Raw genomic sequence first — 14,831 nt, 5'->3', positions numbered from 1 at the left:
TGTGCTCACAACAGTGAGAGAGATAGGGGCAACATAATAGGAAGTCAAAGGATCTTTCTTCTATGTCCCCGTTCCCCATTACTAGTCCAGTAACATATTAATAATATACTGACAATAATATACTGACATCTACCCAGCAGCTGTTTCACATGATCATGTCTGCAATTGGTACAGTAAGTGTCACATTCACTTTTCCCACTTTCAGAGGTGGAGGACTGAGCTTTGGAATTGCACTGCAATCGCCATTTTAGGGTGTGAACATTGTGGGGGATTGGGGCAGGGAAGTAAGTCTGTCACTGCAGAAGCTTCATTATCTTAAAGGGGAGTGTCTGGCAGGCAGGACTTGGAGTTCGTCACTGTGAAATTAACTTTGTTTTCCCCCACCATACAGAACCAATGCTTCAAGCTGCGCTGGATTGTGACCTTGCCATTCGATTCTTGCAAAAAGCTCCGGACTTAAATCTCAAATATTTTGGGATTCAGGCTCTAGAGATTGCTCTGAGGTACGGCACAGTACAGCACTCCACCTGTACCTGATAAACTTAACTCAGAATTGCTTTACGATTAACTGGACATAAATTGCCCAATAATCTTGCACATTTCCGTGTCCGCTGTGTACAGTTTTGTTTTTTTGTAACAGAGTTTGCAAGTGTTCCTATCTCAAAGCAGCTACAAGTTTTATTCAAAACAAAATGCTTTACATAGACACATAGAACATGCGGATCTTTCGTCTCCAGGACCCGAGTTCAAATCCAGCCCAGATTGATGGGATGAAAGTTTGTCTACTAGCTGCAAGGATACTGCATAAAATTAGTTTTGAGTGGTCACGGTCTCATTCCTGGTGGGCACAGGCCTTCAGAACAAAGCTCCCCCTAATTGCCAGTCTCACCTCAGAGGCCACAGGATGGCTATAAGTGGCACACTGAAGCATTGGCTTGGAGTGGAGTTTGGGGTTGATACTGAGTACAATAAACTTTAAAAGGAAAGGATTTGCATTTATATAGCGCCTTCCAACACCTCAAGATGCTTGAAACACTGCCAGTGAAGTATTGTTGGAAGTGTAGCCACTGTTGTAATATAGGGAAATATGGCTATGGCAGACAATTTGCGCACAGCAAGATCCCACAAACAGTAATGAGATAATGGTCAATCATTTGTCTTTTAGTGATGTTGGTCGATTGATAAATATTGACCAGGACACTGGGAGCACTTCCCTGCTCTTCAAATAGTGCCATGGAGAAGAGAGAAGGAATTAAAAACTAATCTTTACCTGACCTGGGCATGCTTGATGCTGACACCCAAAATCTGCAGTGTCCAAGATTTTTGTCTTTGTGGGCCATATTAGTGCATATCATGTAACTCTCAGGCTTCATCGAAAGTTGAAGTTAAAATTTGATGAGTTTGATATAATGCTCCTCTGACTTCACTCCCCTTCTGTCCTCTCTTAACCTCTCCCTCCATTTCTATCCATATTCACGGGCACCCCCTCAAAACTTGTTATCTTGCGCAGCCCCTCTAAACTAATTTACAGTGCACTTCTTTCTAAATTTTCAAAAGGCCTTCGTTAAGGTACTTACCATTATATCTGCGCCGTCCAACAAAAGGTCATCCAGTCTAATCCCAATTACCAGCTCTAGGTCCGTAACCCTGCAGGTTACGGCACTTTTAAGTGCCCATTCAAACATCTCTTAAGTGGTGAGGGTTTCTGCATCCAGTTCCAGATCCCCACAACCCTCTGCATAAAGAAGCCCCCTCCCCCCGCTCAAATCCACTCTAAACCTTCCAACAACCACCTTAAAACTATGCCCCCTCATAATAGACCCCTCCACCAATGGAAATAGGCCCCGACTATCCACTATATCCAGGCCCCTCAATATTTTGTACACCTCAATGAGGTCTCATTGTGCCTTGTAGATGGTGAAAAAGCTTTGGGGAATCAGGGGGTGAGACATTCAGTGCAGAATACCCAGCCTCTGACCTGTTCTTGTAGCCACAGCATTAATGGGCTGGTCAATGGTGACCCCACCCCCTCAGGATGTTAATGGTGGGGGATTTGACGATGCTGTTGAATGTCAAGGGGCAGTGGTTCGAATCTCTCTTGTTGGAGATAGTCATTGCCTGGCACTTGCTTGGTACAAATGTGACTTGCCACTTATCAGCCCAAGCCTGAATGTCGTCCAGGTCTTGCTGCATGTGGGGCACTGACTGCTGCTTATTCTGCTCGCAACAGTATCCTGGAGATGAATCTTTAATTCGTGGAGACTGCAGAACATCCCGACCCAGATACCACCAGGAAGGTTGGAGCCTGGCTATGTCACTGTGAGGTGTTGCATAACCTGTTACCTGCTTGTGGCTTCACCCTGGATGAAAAATCTCCAATTCTACTATCCAAAGTCAAAAGCAAGAACAAAGTATGTGGATTAAGGGAAATACTGTGGGACTTCAGAATTATACAGTGCAGGAGGAAGCCATTCGACCCATCGTGCTTGTGCCAGCTCTTTGAAAGAGCGATTCAATTAGTTCCACTTTTCCTGCTCTTTCTACATTTTTCCTTTTCAAATATATATCCAATTCCCCATTGAAATTGACTGAATCAGCTTCCATCTGTGTAATGTAGCACAGCATTTTAGTGTAACATGAACCTGATGCATCCCCTCTGCCTCTGAGCTGGCCCCAGTTGAGAAGTGATCACTTGGGAGAATAAAAAATTCTATGAATATCGACCCCTGTGGGACCCCACTATATACTTTCTGAAAAACATCCATTCACCACTACTCTTTGTCTCTTATCATGTAGCCAATTATGTCCCCAAGTTAACATCATCCCTTTGACACCATGTGCTTCTATTTTCTGAATAAATCTGTTGTGTTACTTTATCAAATTGCTTTTGAAAGTCCACATACACATCTACTGCCCGACCTTCATCAATCCTCGTTGTTACTGCAAAGAAATCTCATCACTGCAACCATTCTGGTAAATCTCCCTAGCACCCTCTCTTAGGCCTTGACATCCTTCCTAAAGTGTGTCACTCCGAATTGAACGCAGACTTCTACAGTATGGAGAGCACAAGCATGGCACTGACTCTTGCTACCTTCTAGATTTTATGGTATGCCAAACGCTCAACAGAGATAACACAATTTGGAGATAAAATTTTAATACTGGTTCAAACAGCAGAATATTTGTATTTTCAGTCCCGGAATGTGAGCATCGTTATCCTTATTCCCCTTGAGAAGGTGGTGGTGAGCAGCCTTTTTGAACTGCTGCAGTCCCTGTGGTGAAGGTCCTCCCACAGTGCCGTTAGGGAGGGAGATCCAGGAGTTTGACCCAGCAATGATGAAGCAATAGCCGATATCTGTTCAAGTCGGCATGACGTGTGACTTGGAGGAAACCTTGTGCCTGCTACCCTCATTCACTGAAGTTCAGGCAAATATAACCCTCCAGGCAATAACAACTTGCATTTATATAGCACTTTTAATGGAGTAAAACATTCCACGGCACTTCACAGGGAATGTTAGCAAACAAAATTTGACACCGAGCCACATAAGGAGATAGTAGGACAGTGACCTAAAGCATAATCAAACAGGTAGGTTTTAAGGAGCATCTTAAAGGAGAGGCAAAGAGGTTTAGAGAGGGAATTCCAGAGCTTGGGGCCCAGGCAGCTGAAGGCACAGCCACCAATGGTGGAGCGATGCAAATAGGTCAGCAAGCACAGGGTGATGAGTGAATGGGACTTGATGTGAGTTAGGACACAGGAAGCTTTGGATAAGCTGAAGTTTACAAAAGGTGGAAGATGGGAGGCCGGCCAGGAGAGCGTTGGAATAGTCGAGTCGAGAGTTAACAAGGGCACGGATGAGGGTTTCAGCAGCAGATGAGCGGAGGCAGAAGATTACAGGATCAGTGTTGAGGTTTGGACATGCGATCCAACTGCTGTCCTTTAAATTCATGGACTATTTTGCAATAGTCCAGGGCATTGCACCAACACTTGATATACATGCAACAACGTGCCAGGATAGGAAAAGGTACAAGTGTGTTAGGATCCTAGTGTGTCGTTAGGAAAACCCTAAAGGTGAGAAAGAACATAATGGAAGAGAACATAGCAACAGGAGTAGGCCATTCAGTCCCTCAAGCCTCTTCCATCATGCAATTGGATCATGGCTGATCTGTATCTTAACCATCTTCCCGCCTTGGTTCCATAACCCTTAATTCCCCAACTTTTCAATTGACCTCGGGCTTAACAGCTTTTGTGGAGGGGGGGTGAATTCCAGATTACCACGGCTAGCTTTAAATGTTAAGGTTATGCCCCTTGTTCTGGACCAGAGGGAATTGGTTGGGTCTATGGAGCAGAACTGTGAGAGTGACGAGGTCCTGGGGAATGTGACAGGGACAGTAGTGTGGAAACCTGAAATTCTTCAGTTTCCAGAGAGTCCAGGAAAGAAGATTAGAACACAATAGGTTAGCAGCTTATCACTAAGGATAAGGAGGATTGTGGGTTATCGGGGAGAGGGAGAGGCAGTTCAGCATGTGCCAGAGACAGCTCTGCAGAAGAAGCCAGAGCAAGGTCAGGCTGAGATGCTAATGAGCAGATTAATTTATTTTAGTAATGTTGGTTGAAGGATAAATATTAGCCAAGACATCGGGGGAGAACTCCCTGCTCTTCTATGAAATAGTGGCTGTAGGATCTTTTATGTCTACCCGAGGGGGCAGGTGTGGTTTAACATCTCATCCGAAAGACGGATGGTGTAGCTATTACCTTAAGAACCAAGTCCCAACATCTATGCTGCAGAACTGGACATGCTACGAGAGTTACATCATATTTAATGACCAAAAGTAGCCATGTTATAAAAAGGGTATGAAAGTAGAATGCAAGGTGTCTTCAGTGCGGTACTTCTGACGATCAACAGCCTGGATCGGTAACGCTCCTGGTCCCCGATGGGTATCCTACTTGTCAGTATAAGAGACACATTTGTTTGCTTGTAATCACGTGTACATTCAATAGATTTGAAAGTTAACCTGTGCAGAGTCCGAGCCTTTCATGGGCTGGAGCAGCTGTCCCAATTGATAACAGTCCAACGCATGCTAGGACAGAATTGGAGAGCAAGAAGCAGCGTTTCAGGCTGTGGATCGGGCAGCAGATTTCCCTGTATGTGTGTGGTCCACGTTATGACCGGCTTCTTCCTGTCAGACCTCCCCTATAATGTGAAATATAGAAGAGCTCGCTCATTCAGCTAGGCACAGGGTGACATTCGCCCCTTTCAGGAGTGACGGCCAAGTGTAAGAATATTGCAGCACTGTGTGAAAGCAGATAAAAGCTCCCCATGGTGAGCATTTCCCCACTTCACCTCCAAGCTCACCCTCTCCCACCGGTTCTCCTGTGCTCGCTGATCTAAATTGGCTCCCGGTCCGGCAACGCCTCCAATTCAAAGTTCTCTTCCCAGTGCTCAAACCTCTGCATGACCACGACCCTCCCTATCTGCTCCAGCCCTATAATCCTCAACATCTCTAATTCTGGCCTCTTGTGCGTCCCCGATTTCCATCACCCCACCATTGACGGCCGTGCCTTCGGCTGCCTGGGCGTGAAGCTCTGGAATTCCCTCCCTGAAGCTCTCCGCCTCCCTCTCCTCCTTTCAAGTACCTCTTTGATTAAGCTTTTGCTCACATCCCAATATCTCCCTCCTCATTTGGCTCAGTGTCAATTTTTGTCCGATTTACACTCCTGGGAAGCGCCTTGGAATGGCTGTACTACGTTAAAGGTGCTATGTAAATGCAAGTACTTGTTGCCTGCCCACAATCTGGTCTGCCTCCTCTTTACATGTGCTCAGTGTTCCCAGCATTACTGCTGCTCTCCCGATTGTAATTCTGTGACACTAGTCGTAGAACAGCTTTTCCCTGGGAGGGAGGGAGAACAATGTGAAGGGAGCATGTGAGGGGCAGGGACACTTTCCCTCCACAGGAGGGGCCTGCATCTGATGATGACATGTGGAGGTACCTCGCCATTTTAAACAATTGTGCTTAAAGACTGGCAGTGGCCCTTGTGGCAGGCTAGAAGTGCAGAGTAATTAAAATTGAAGCAGTGGTGGCCTGTGTAATGTAGTATTGTAGTGTAAGATGAACCTGATGCATCCCATACACCTCTAAACTGGCCCCCTCTGAAGCTAACGGAGACGCAGTTAAGAAATGATCATTTAGGAGACTAAAAATCAGGCCTGGTGAGGCCATCTCATCACTAAAGGTAGTGACACAGGTTAATAAGGCCAAAAATAGCAAACAAAGCACTGGGGTTCATTTCTAGAGGGATAGAATTAAAAAGCAGAGACATTATGTTAACCTTGTATAGAACCTTGGAGCACTGTGCGCAGTTCTGGTCTCCATATACCTGGGTTAGACCACACTTGGAGCACTGTGCACAGTTCTGGTCTCCATATACCTGGGTTAGACCACACTTGGAGCACCGTGCACAGTTCTGGTCTCCATATACCTGGGTTAGACCACACTTGGAGCACTATGCACAGTTCTGGTCTCCATATTATAAATAGGATGGAGATGCACTGGATAAGGAGCAAAACAGATTTACGAGAATGACACCAGAATGGAGAGGTTATACCCATCAGGAAAGATAAAAAGTCTGACACTCTTCTCTAGGAAAGAGACTGAGGGGAGACCCAATACAGGTCTTTATGAAAGGGTTTGATAGGGTAGACAGAGAATTTGTTTCCAATTGTGGGAAAGACCAGAACTAGGGACCATAAATATAAGATGGTCATTACTGAATCCAATAGGGAATTCAGGAGAAACCTCTTTACCCAGAGAGGGGTGAGAATGTAGAACTCGCTCCCACAGGGAGGGGTTGAGGTGAATAGCAGAGATACATTTAAGGGGACGCTGGATAAACACATGCAGGAGACAGGAATAGAAGGATATGTTGATGGGGTGGGAGGGGGCTCGAGTGGAGCATAAACATCGTCATGGATCTGAGAGTTGAATGGCCTGTTTCTGTGCTGTAAAGACTATGTAATAGAATGCAATGCAAGATGGTGGGTCTGTGTATTTGAAGACATAAATAGATGAGTGAAGATGCCAAACAGCTGCAGAGCATCGAGGGCAAGGCTCACCATCGACCATCAACACATTGTGGCTGCAGTGTGTACTATCCACAGGATGCACTGCAGCAACGCACCAAGGTTTCTTAGACAGCACCTCCCAAACCTGCGACCTCCCCACCTAGATAGACAATTATAGCAGTTGCATGGGAACACCATCTCCTCCCAGTCACACACAGTCCCAACATGGAGATATATCGGCCGTTCCTTCATCTTCATTGGGTCAAAATCCTGGAACTCCCTCCCTACCAGCACTGTGGGAGCACAGTGGCTCAAGAAGGGCGACTAGGGATAGGCAATAAATACCAGCCTTGCCAGAGACATCCACATCCTGAGAATGAATATTGAAAAAGACATTGTGTGGTATCTGAATGGCTCAGTTATGACACCTGACTGCCCCAACAGTTCTGTGAAGGCTAATGACTTCCATCTGCAGCGGAAGTGTAAACGTTATGTATGAAAACATTACATCAACAGTTCCTGTACCCCCTGTAAACGCGCACCTTGCATGTCACGATAGTAGTTACCTTCACTCACGCTGCCTCTTCTTGATGCTCTCAGTGACTTTGTACATCGCGTCCCGGTATCTGGGCCCCTCCTGAACTTTGTCACAGTATTTCCAGAAAGGAGGAAACCACTGCTGTAGGCTTGTCCCTTTCCAGAGAATTCGCACAACCGCAGTCTGGTCATCGAACACACCTCCGTGATTTACTTCTACCGGCTTATCGTCTTGATTCGAAGTCTTTTCCAGCAGGACCACAGCACATATGTCTTCCCTTTTTATCATCCGATCCCCTATTATGGAATTAACACTCATTTTAATAGCTTGTCCATTTGTGTATTTTTATTGCAACTATTCCCATGTCACAACAGATTAATATAAAAGAATCGTAGAATGATACAGCGCAGGAGGCCATTCGGTCCATTGTGCCTGTGTCGGTTCTTTGAAAGAGCAATCCAATTAGTCCCATAATCCGCTCTTTCCCCATAGCCCTGAAAAATGTTTCCTTTTGAAGTCTATCCAATTCTCTATTGAAAGTTCCGATTGAATCTGCGTCCGCCGCTCTGTCAGACAGTAAATGCCAGATCACAAGCCAGAAAAAAAAATCTTCTCGTGATCTCTTACAGCACAGGAGGCCATTCGGCCCGTCATGCCTATGTCGGTTCTTGGAAAGGGCGATCCACTTAGTCCCATATCCCAGCTTTATCCCCATAACCCCTGAAAATTTGCCCTCTTCAAATACATGTTCGATTGCTTTTTAAAAGTTCCTATGGAATCTGATTCCACCACTCTTTAGGTCGTATCCCCCAGATCATAACAACCCACTGTGTGAAAAATTCCTCTCACTAGTTCTTTTGCCACTTATTTTAAACCTATGAGCCCTGTTGACTGACCCACTTTCCAGAGGAAACAGTTTCTCCGGACTTGCTCAAACCCCTCACTATTGTGAACACCTGTATTAGATCTCCCCTTAGACTTCTCTGCTCAAACAATCCCAGCTTCTCTGGTCTCGCCACATAACTGCCACGTCCCTCGTCCCTGGTATCATCCTGGTAAACCTCCTCCACACCCTCTCCAGGGAACATCCTTCCTAAACTGCCCAGAATGGTCACAATACTCCAGCTGAGGCCTAACCAGACATTTGTAAAGTTTTAGCATGGCTTACTTGCTTTTGTATTCAATTCCTCCAATTACAAAGCCATGTATCCCATACACTTTCTTAACTGCCTTATCAACTTGCCCTGCCACCTTCAAAGATTTGTTAATATGCACCCCCAGGAACCTCCCTCAAAACAGTAAAATTAAGATTATATTGTTTCTCCATGTTTTTTCACCCCACTTATCCACATTAAATTGCATCTTCCATGTGTCTGCCCATTTCACCGGTCTGGCTATGTCCTCCTGAAGTCTGCTATCATGCTCACTATTTACAACATCGGCAAGTTTTTATCGTCCGCAAACTTCAAAACTGTACTCCCTTGGCAAGTCATCACACCAGGCGCTTCTATTTTCTGAATAAGTCTGTTATGTGGTACGTTATCAAATGCCTTTTGAAAGTCCATATATACAACATCCACAGCACTGCCTTCATCAACCCTCTTTGTTACTTCATCAAAGAACTGTGTCAGGTTAGTCAGACATGATTTGCCTTTAACAAGTCCCCGTGCTGGCTGTTCCTCAGTAACCCATGCTTCTCCAAGTGAGAATTAATCTTGTCCTTGACAATGGTCTCTCGTAGTTTCCCCACCACAGACGTTAGACTGATTGGCCTGTAGTTATCAGGTTTATCCCGCTCCCCTTTTTTGAACCATGGTGTTCAACAGTTCCAATCCTCCATTCCTCCGGCATCCAAGGAAGATTGAAAGATTCTAGTCAGAGCTTCTGCAATCCATACTCTAGCTTCCCTCGGCAACCTAGGATGCATCCCATGTAAACAGGAAATTAGGGATGAGTGCAATAAAGGTTCAGCAGTTATCACGGGCGACTTTAATCTACATATAGATTGGGCTAACCAATCTGGTAGCAATACGGTGGAGGAGGATTTCCTGGAGTGTAATAGGGAGGTTTTCTAGATCAATATGTCGAGGAACCAACTAGAGGGCTGGCCATCCTAGACTGGGTGTTGTGTAATGAGAGAGGATTAATTATCAATCTTGTTGTGCGAGGCCCCTTTGGGAAGAGTGACCATAATATGGTAGAATTCTTCATTAAGATGGAGAGTGACACAGTTAATTCAGAGACTAGGGTCCTGAACTTAAGGAAAGGTAACTTCGATGGTATGAGACGTGAATTGGCCAGAATAGACTGGCGAATGATACTTAAAGGGTTGACGATGGATAGGCAGTGGCAGGCATTTAAAGATCACATGGATGAACTTCAACAATTGTACATCCCTGCCTCGCGTAAAAATAAAACAGGGAAGGTGGCTCAACCGTGGCTGACAAGGGAAATTAGGGATAGTGTTAAATCCAAGGAAGAGGCATATAAATTGGCCAGAAAAAGCAGCAAGCCTGAGGACTGGGAGAAATTTAGAATTCAGCAGAGGAGGCTAAAGGGTTTAATTAGGAGGGAGGGAAATAGAATATGAGAGTAAGCTTGCAGGGAACATAAAAACTGTGGTTGTGTGCTACTTCCTACAACTGCAAGAGTTTTATTTAGTGATTTCAAGGTTATTTGGTATCATGGAGTCTTCTGGCAAATACAAAACTCCCTCATTATTTTTCGAACTCTAAAAGTCATGGGGGCTTTACTGGCAGTCGACCTCGCCCTCCAGGATCTACAGTGGAAGGAGCTGAGACAGCGAGAAAGATGGGAACATCTGTTCAAATGGAGGAGGAGGGCCATCAGGGCTCAACAGGAGGCCTTACCCACCCGGGGACTTCCGACAGCACTTCTCCTACCTTCAATTAAGTGAGGAGCAGTGTATTAGGAGGCTCTGCTTCACCAAGGAGGTGGTCACAGAACTCTGCCAACTCCTGAAACCAGACCTCCAGCCTCAGACCAGGATGACTATAGCTCCCAGTGGCAGTCAAGGTCACCATGGCCTCCATTTCTTCACCAGTTGCAAGATTCCAAAATTCGTGGAAACCCCCGTGTTTGGACTCATTGAAAAGGAAAGTCGATTTGGAACTATTAAGCAGAAAGTTTGGGGTCCTAAAATGCTTATGGAAGAAATCTACGAGTGTTAACCAAGTTTGGGATTTTTAAAGGTGAATGTTGGGTCTGTGAGAAAAAGGCTGCAAGAAAAGGGGTGGGTTCAACTTCTAAAAGGCCAGTTTGGATATTGGAGCTAATCAAGCTGTCTGGGGACATATTGAGTGAATCAAATTGTCTGGGGAACTGTTTACCCTCGAAACCTGCCCCTAGAAGACATTTACATTTCAACAATCGATCCCAGGAAGTAAGTTTCAACTCGAGCACAACAACCCTTCCAACACATGCATAATGCTAATCACCTTTCCCGCCTGCATAGAAAGCTGGGAGCCAGGCAGACAACTCGACACCAGAAACTAACTTTAGCAATTGCAACTCGAAACCCAGATAATTCTAGCAATTGACACATTTTTCAATCCAGTTACCAGTAACGAGCCCGCCAAAACTCAACGAGCCCACCAAAATTTAAACAAAGAACCAAGGTTGATTTGGCGCGCAGATAAGGAAGCCTCTACGGGTATAATTGAGGCCTGTTTTTACAGTCAGGACTGCACTTTGTTTCTCCACCAGCTTCGTATGCTTCAGACCTGGCAGACTTCAAGATCAACACACCAGCTTCATTAAACTGGTTCTTCAGAACACCAACCAAGACAGTATCGCAAATGACCAGGACACCAAGCACGCCACGGCAGCAAGAGGCTCACGACACAACCACCAGATATTACCAGCAACCAAATTGGTAATATTGAGCCACAGCGACCAACGATTTCAAAACCGAAGTCAACTCGACGAAAACCCGAAGATTCACAAGCTTTTCCACTCTACTAGCTGTCCCTGAGCTACTTTCGGGTAAAACATTAACTAAAAGAACTTTAAAACCTACTGCTTAAGGAAGAAAGTGGGTACTTACCCCATAGATCCGAATACGTGCCCTACCCAACTGAGGAACACGCAGCAAGAAGTCCTCTCCTACGTTTGGGGTACGGCGAGCCGAATCAACAAAATCCAACGAACCCCGAAACCACGACCCATTGCCGACTGTCAAGGAAGGATTGGTGAGCATAGTCCCTGAAGCCCCAGAACCTAACTTAGTTAGATAGGGGAATTGGGAGGTGGGAGATATTGTACTGCTGTGTATTCTCTTGTGTTTTAGTAAAGGATTCCCCATTAGAGTGATATGTTTTTTCTCCTTTAAAGTGATAAGTTTAATAAAAGGTGTATTCATTCTTCTTGAATAAAATCCATACCTTCTTTGTACAAAACGATTGTCTGCTGCACTCTATCACACCCTGATTAATAAATCCAAGGGATTGGGAGTGGGAGCGACTCACAACCGCTCTGGGTCAAGGAAGGCAAGCTGACAGACCCACCACCACTTACACAGTGGATACTTCCTTGCTTCCTCCAACCAGTGACTGCAATGACACTAATGTAAGCCCAATTTTAAAAAAAGGAGGGAGAGAAAAAACAGGGAATTATAGACCGGTTAGCCCGACATTGGTAGTGGGGAAAATGCAATTATTAAAGATGTAATAGCAGCGCATTTGGAAAGCAGTGACAGGATTGATCCAAGTCAGCATGGATTTATGAAAGGGAAATCATGCTTGACAAATCTTCGAGAATTTTTTGAGGATGTAACTAGTAGAGTGGACAAAGGAGAACCAGTGGATGTGGTGTATTTAGACTTTCAAAAGGCTTTTGACAAGTGTGCAAAATTAAAGCACGTGGAATTGGGAATAATATATTGATGTGGATAGAGAACTGGTTGGCAGATAGGAAGCAAAGAGTAGGAATAAACGGGTCCTTTTCCGAATGGCAGGCAGTGACTGGTGAGGTTCCGCAAGGTTCAGTGTTGGGACCCCAGCTATTTACAATATACATGAATGATTTTAGACGAAGGAATTGAATGTAATATCTCCAAGTTTGCAGATGTCACGAAGCTGGGTGGCAGTGTGAGCTGTGAGGAGGATGCTAAGAGGCTGCAGGGTGACTTGGACAGGTTAGGTGAGTGGGCAAATGCATGCCAGATGCAGTGTAATTTAGATAAATGTGAGGTTATCCACTTTGGTGGCAAAAACAGGTAGGCGGAATATTATCTGAATGGTGACAGATTAGGAAAAGGGGAGGTGCAACGGGACCTGGGTGTCATGGTATATCAGTCATTGAAAGTTGTCATGCAGGTACAGCAGGCGGTGAAGAAGGCAAATGGCATGTTGGCCTTCATAGTGAGAGGATTTGAGTATAGGAGCAGGGAGGTCTTACTGCAGTTGTACAGAGCCTTGGTGAGGCCACGCCTTGAATATTGTGTACAGTTTTGGTCTTCTAATCTGAGGAAGGACATTCTTGCTATTGAGGGAGTGCAGTGAAGGTTTACCAGACTGATTCCTGGGATGGCAGGACTGACATATGAAGAAAGACTGAATCGACTAGGCTTATATTCACTGGAATTTAGAAGAGAGGGGATCTCATAGAAACATATAAAATTCTGACGGGATTGGACCGTTTAGATGCAGGAAGAATGTTCCCGATGTTGGGGAAGTCCAGAACCAGGAGTCACAGTCTAAGGATAAGGGGTAAGCCATTTAGGACCGAGATGAGGAGAAACTTCTTCACTCAGAGAATTGTGAACCTATGGCATTCTCTACCACAGAAATTGTTGAGGCCAGTTTGTTAGATATATTCAAAAGGGAGTTACAAGTGGCCCATACGGCTAAAGGGATCAAGGGGTATCGAGAGAAAGCAGGAATGGGGTACTAAAGTTGCATGATCAGCCATGATCATATTGAATGGGGGTGCAGGCGCAAAGGACTGAATGGCCAACTCCTGCAACTATTTTCTATGATTCTATGCAGCAGGAGACATATCTAACATCTCAGTTCGCCATCCATCGCTACATCCGGGGCATCACTGAGGTTCTCTATACTAGGAGAAGGAACTACAATGGGTTCCTGATCGCCAGAGAGAAGCAAGACGAGTGTGCATGTGGCTTTGCCAGGATAGCGGGCTTCCCCATGGTGCATGGCACCATCAACTGCACCCAGGTGGCTTTGTGGGCACTGCATAACAATCCTGAGATCGTTAATCGCAAAGGCTACCACTCACTTAATGTGCAGTTGATGTGCGACCACACACAGCCAACCCTCCAGGTCAAAGCCCACTATCCTGGAAGCAGCCACGATGCCTTTGTCCTGCGCCAGACCAGCGAACCAGCTCTCTTCCAGCCACCACATCAAGCTCGCGGCTGGCTGCTCAGAGACACAGGCTATCCACTCTCCACCTGGCTCATGACTCCCCTCCGCCACCCCAACACTCGTGCACTGCACTCATATAATGAGAGCCATGCTTTCACCAGGAATATCATAGAGCAGACCATCGGGCTACTGAAGCAATGGTTCCGCTACCTTAACCGCATGGGAGGAGCCCTCCAGTACTTGGCTAAGCTTTCAGGTCTTGCAGTGGAGATCTGCTGCTGCCTCACAATTTGAGCATCATGAGGGTGCAGCCCTTGCCATCAGGAATTGTGGTGCCACCTCCTGGGAGAGTCACCACAAAAGATTCCAAACAAAATTAATACATTTATCTCATCAATTCACACATATTTACATGAAAAGTATTAACTAATCACCCTGTGCAATCCCCTAGTGCCTGTCTTTTGTGGCTTTTCCTAATCTAGTGCTCCTATGAAGTGTTCCCCCAGTGGCTGCAGCACGGCTGGTGGCAGACTGCTGAGTGTCTGTGCGGGAGACTTCAGATGACCTTGCAGGATGACGTCGAGCAGCTCTGGATCTCAAAGGCCTGACTAGACTGCACCACCTCGGCAGCAGTCTGGGCTGGCTGGCTGACAGATAGCAGCAAGGACAATGGCGGAGTGGCAGAGGTGGGACCAGGAATGCTGTCATTGAGAGAGGACAGCAGGGTAATGTTCCGCTGACCCACTGCCACTCCCCTGGGGCGGCGTCTCAGCATTCCTAGCAATTTGTTAGAGCACAGATTGCAGGCCTGCTGCAACACCCTGAAAGCCCCAGTTGACTGTGCTAAACGCAGCCACGACAGCAGCAGTCAAAGCTTGGGTGGCATCA

General features: G+C 45.8%; 1 protein-coding gene across 11 annotated transcripts in view; it reads right to left on the bottom strand.

The window, feature by feature from the left end:
* LOC139251723 (uncharacterized) overlaps positions 1-14,831 on the bottom strand; it is a 128,983-nt gene that overhangs the window by 91,354 nt on the left and 22,798 nt on the right. For 8 of the 11 annotated variants that reach the window (XR_011591407.1, XR_011591406.1, XR_011591404.1 and 5 more), the window contains exon 4: positions 7,625-7,892. The gene's annotated coding sequence lies outside the window, so the exon portion shown is untranslated. Of the gene's footprint in view, positions 1-3,088; positions 7,893-14,831 lie in introns of those variants that run through there. The other 3 variants (XR_011591405.1, XR_011591411.1, XM_070873273.1) reach the window with 3 other exon arrangements.

The sequence above is a fragment of the Pristiophorus japonicus genome, unplaced genomic scaffold (genome assembly GCF_044704955.1).
Source record: "Pristiophorus japonicus isolate sPriJap1 unplaced genomic scaffold, sPriJap1.hap1 HAP1_SCAFFOLD_433, whole genome shotgun sequence".
In the NCBI taxonomy this organism is placed as follows: domain Eukaryota; kingdom Metazoa; phylum Chordata; class Chondrichthyes; family Pristiophoridae; genus Pristiophorus; species Pristiophorus japonicus.
The sequence above is the reverse complement of the archived record's forward strand: the minus strand, read 5'-3'. Positions and strand labels throughout refer to the sequence as shown.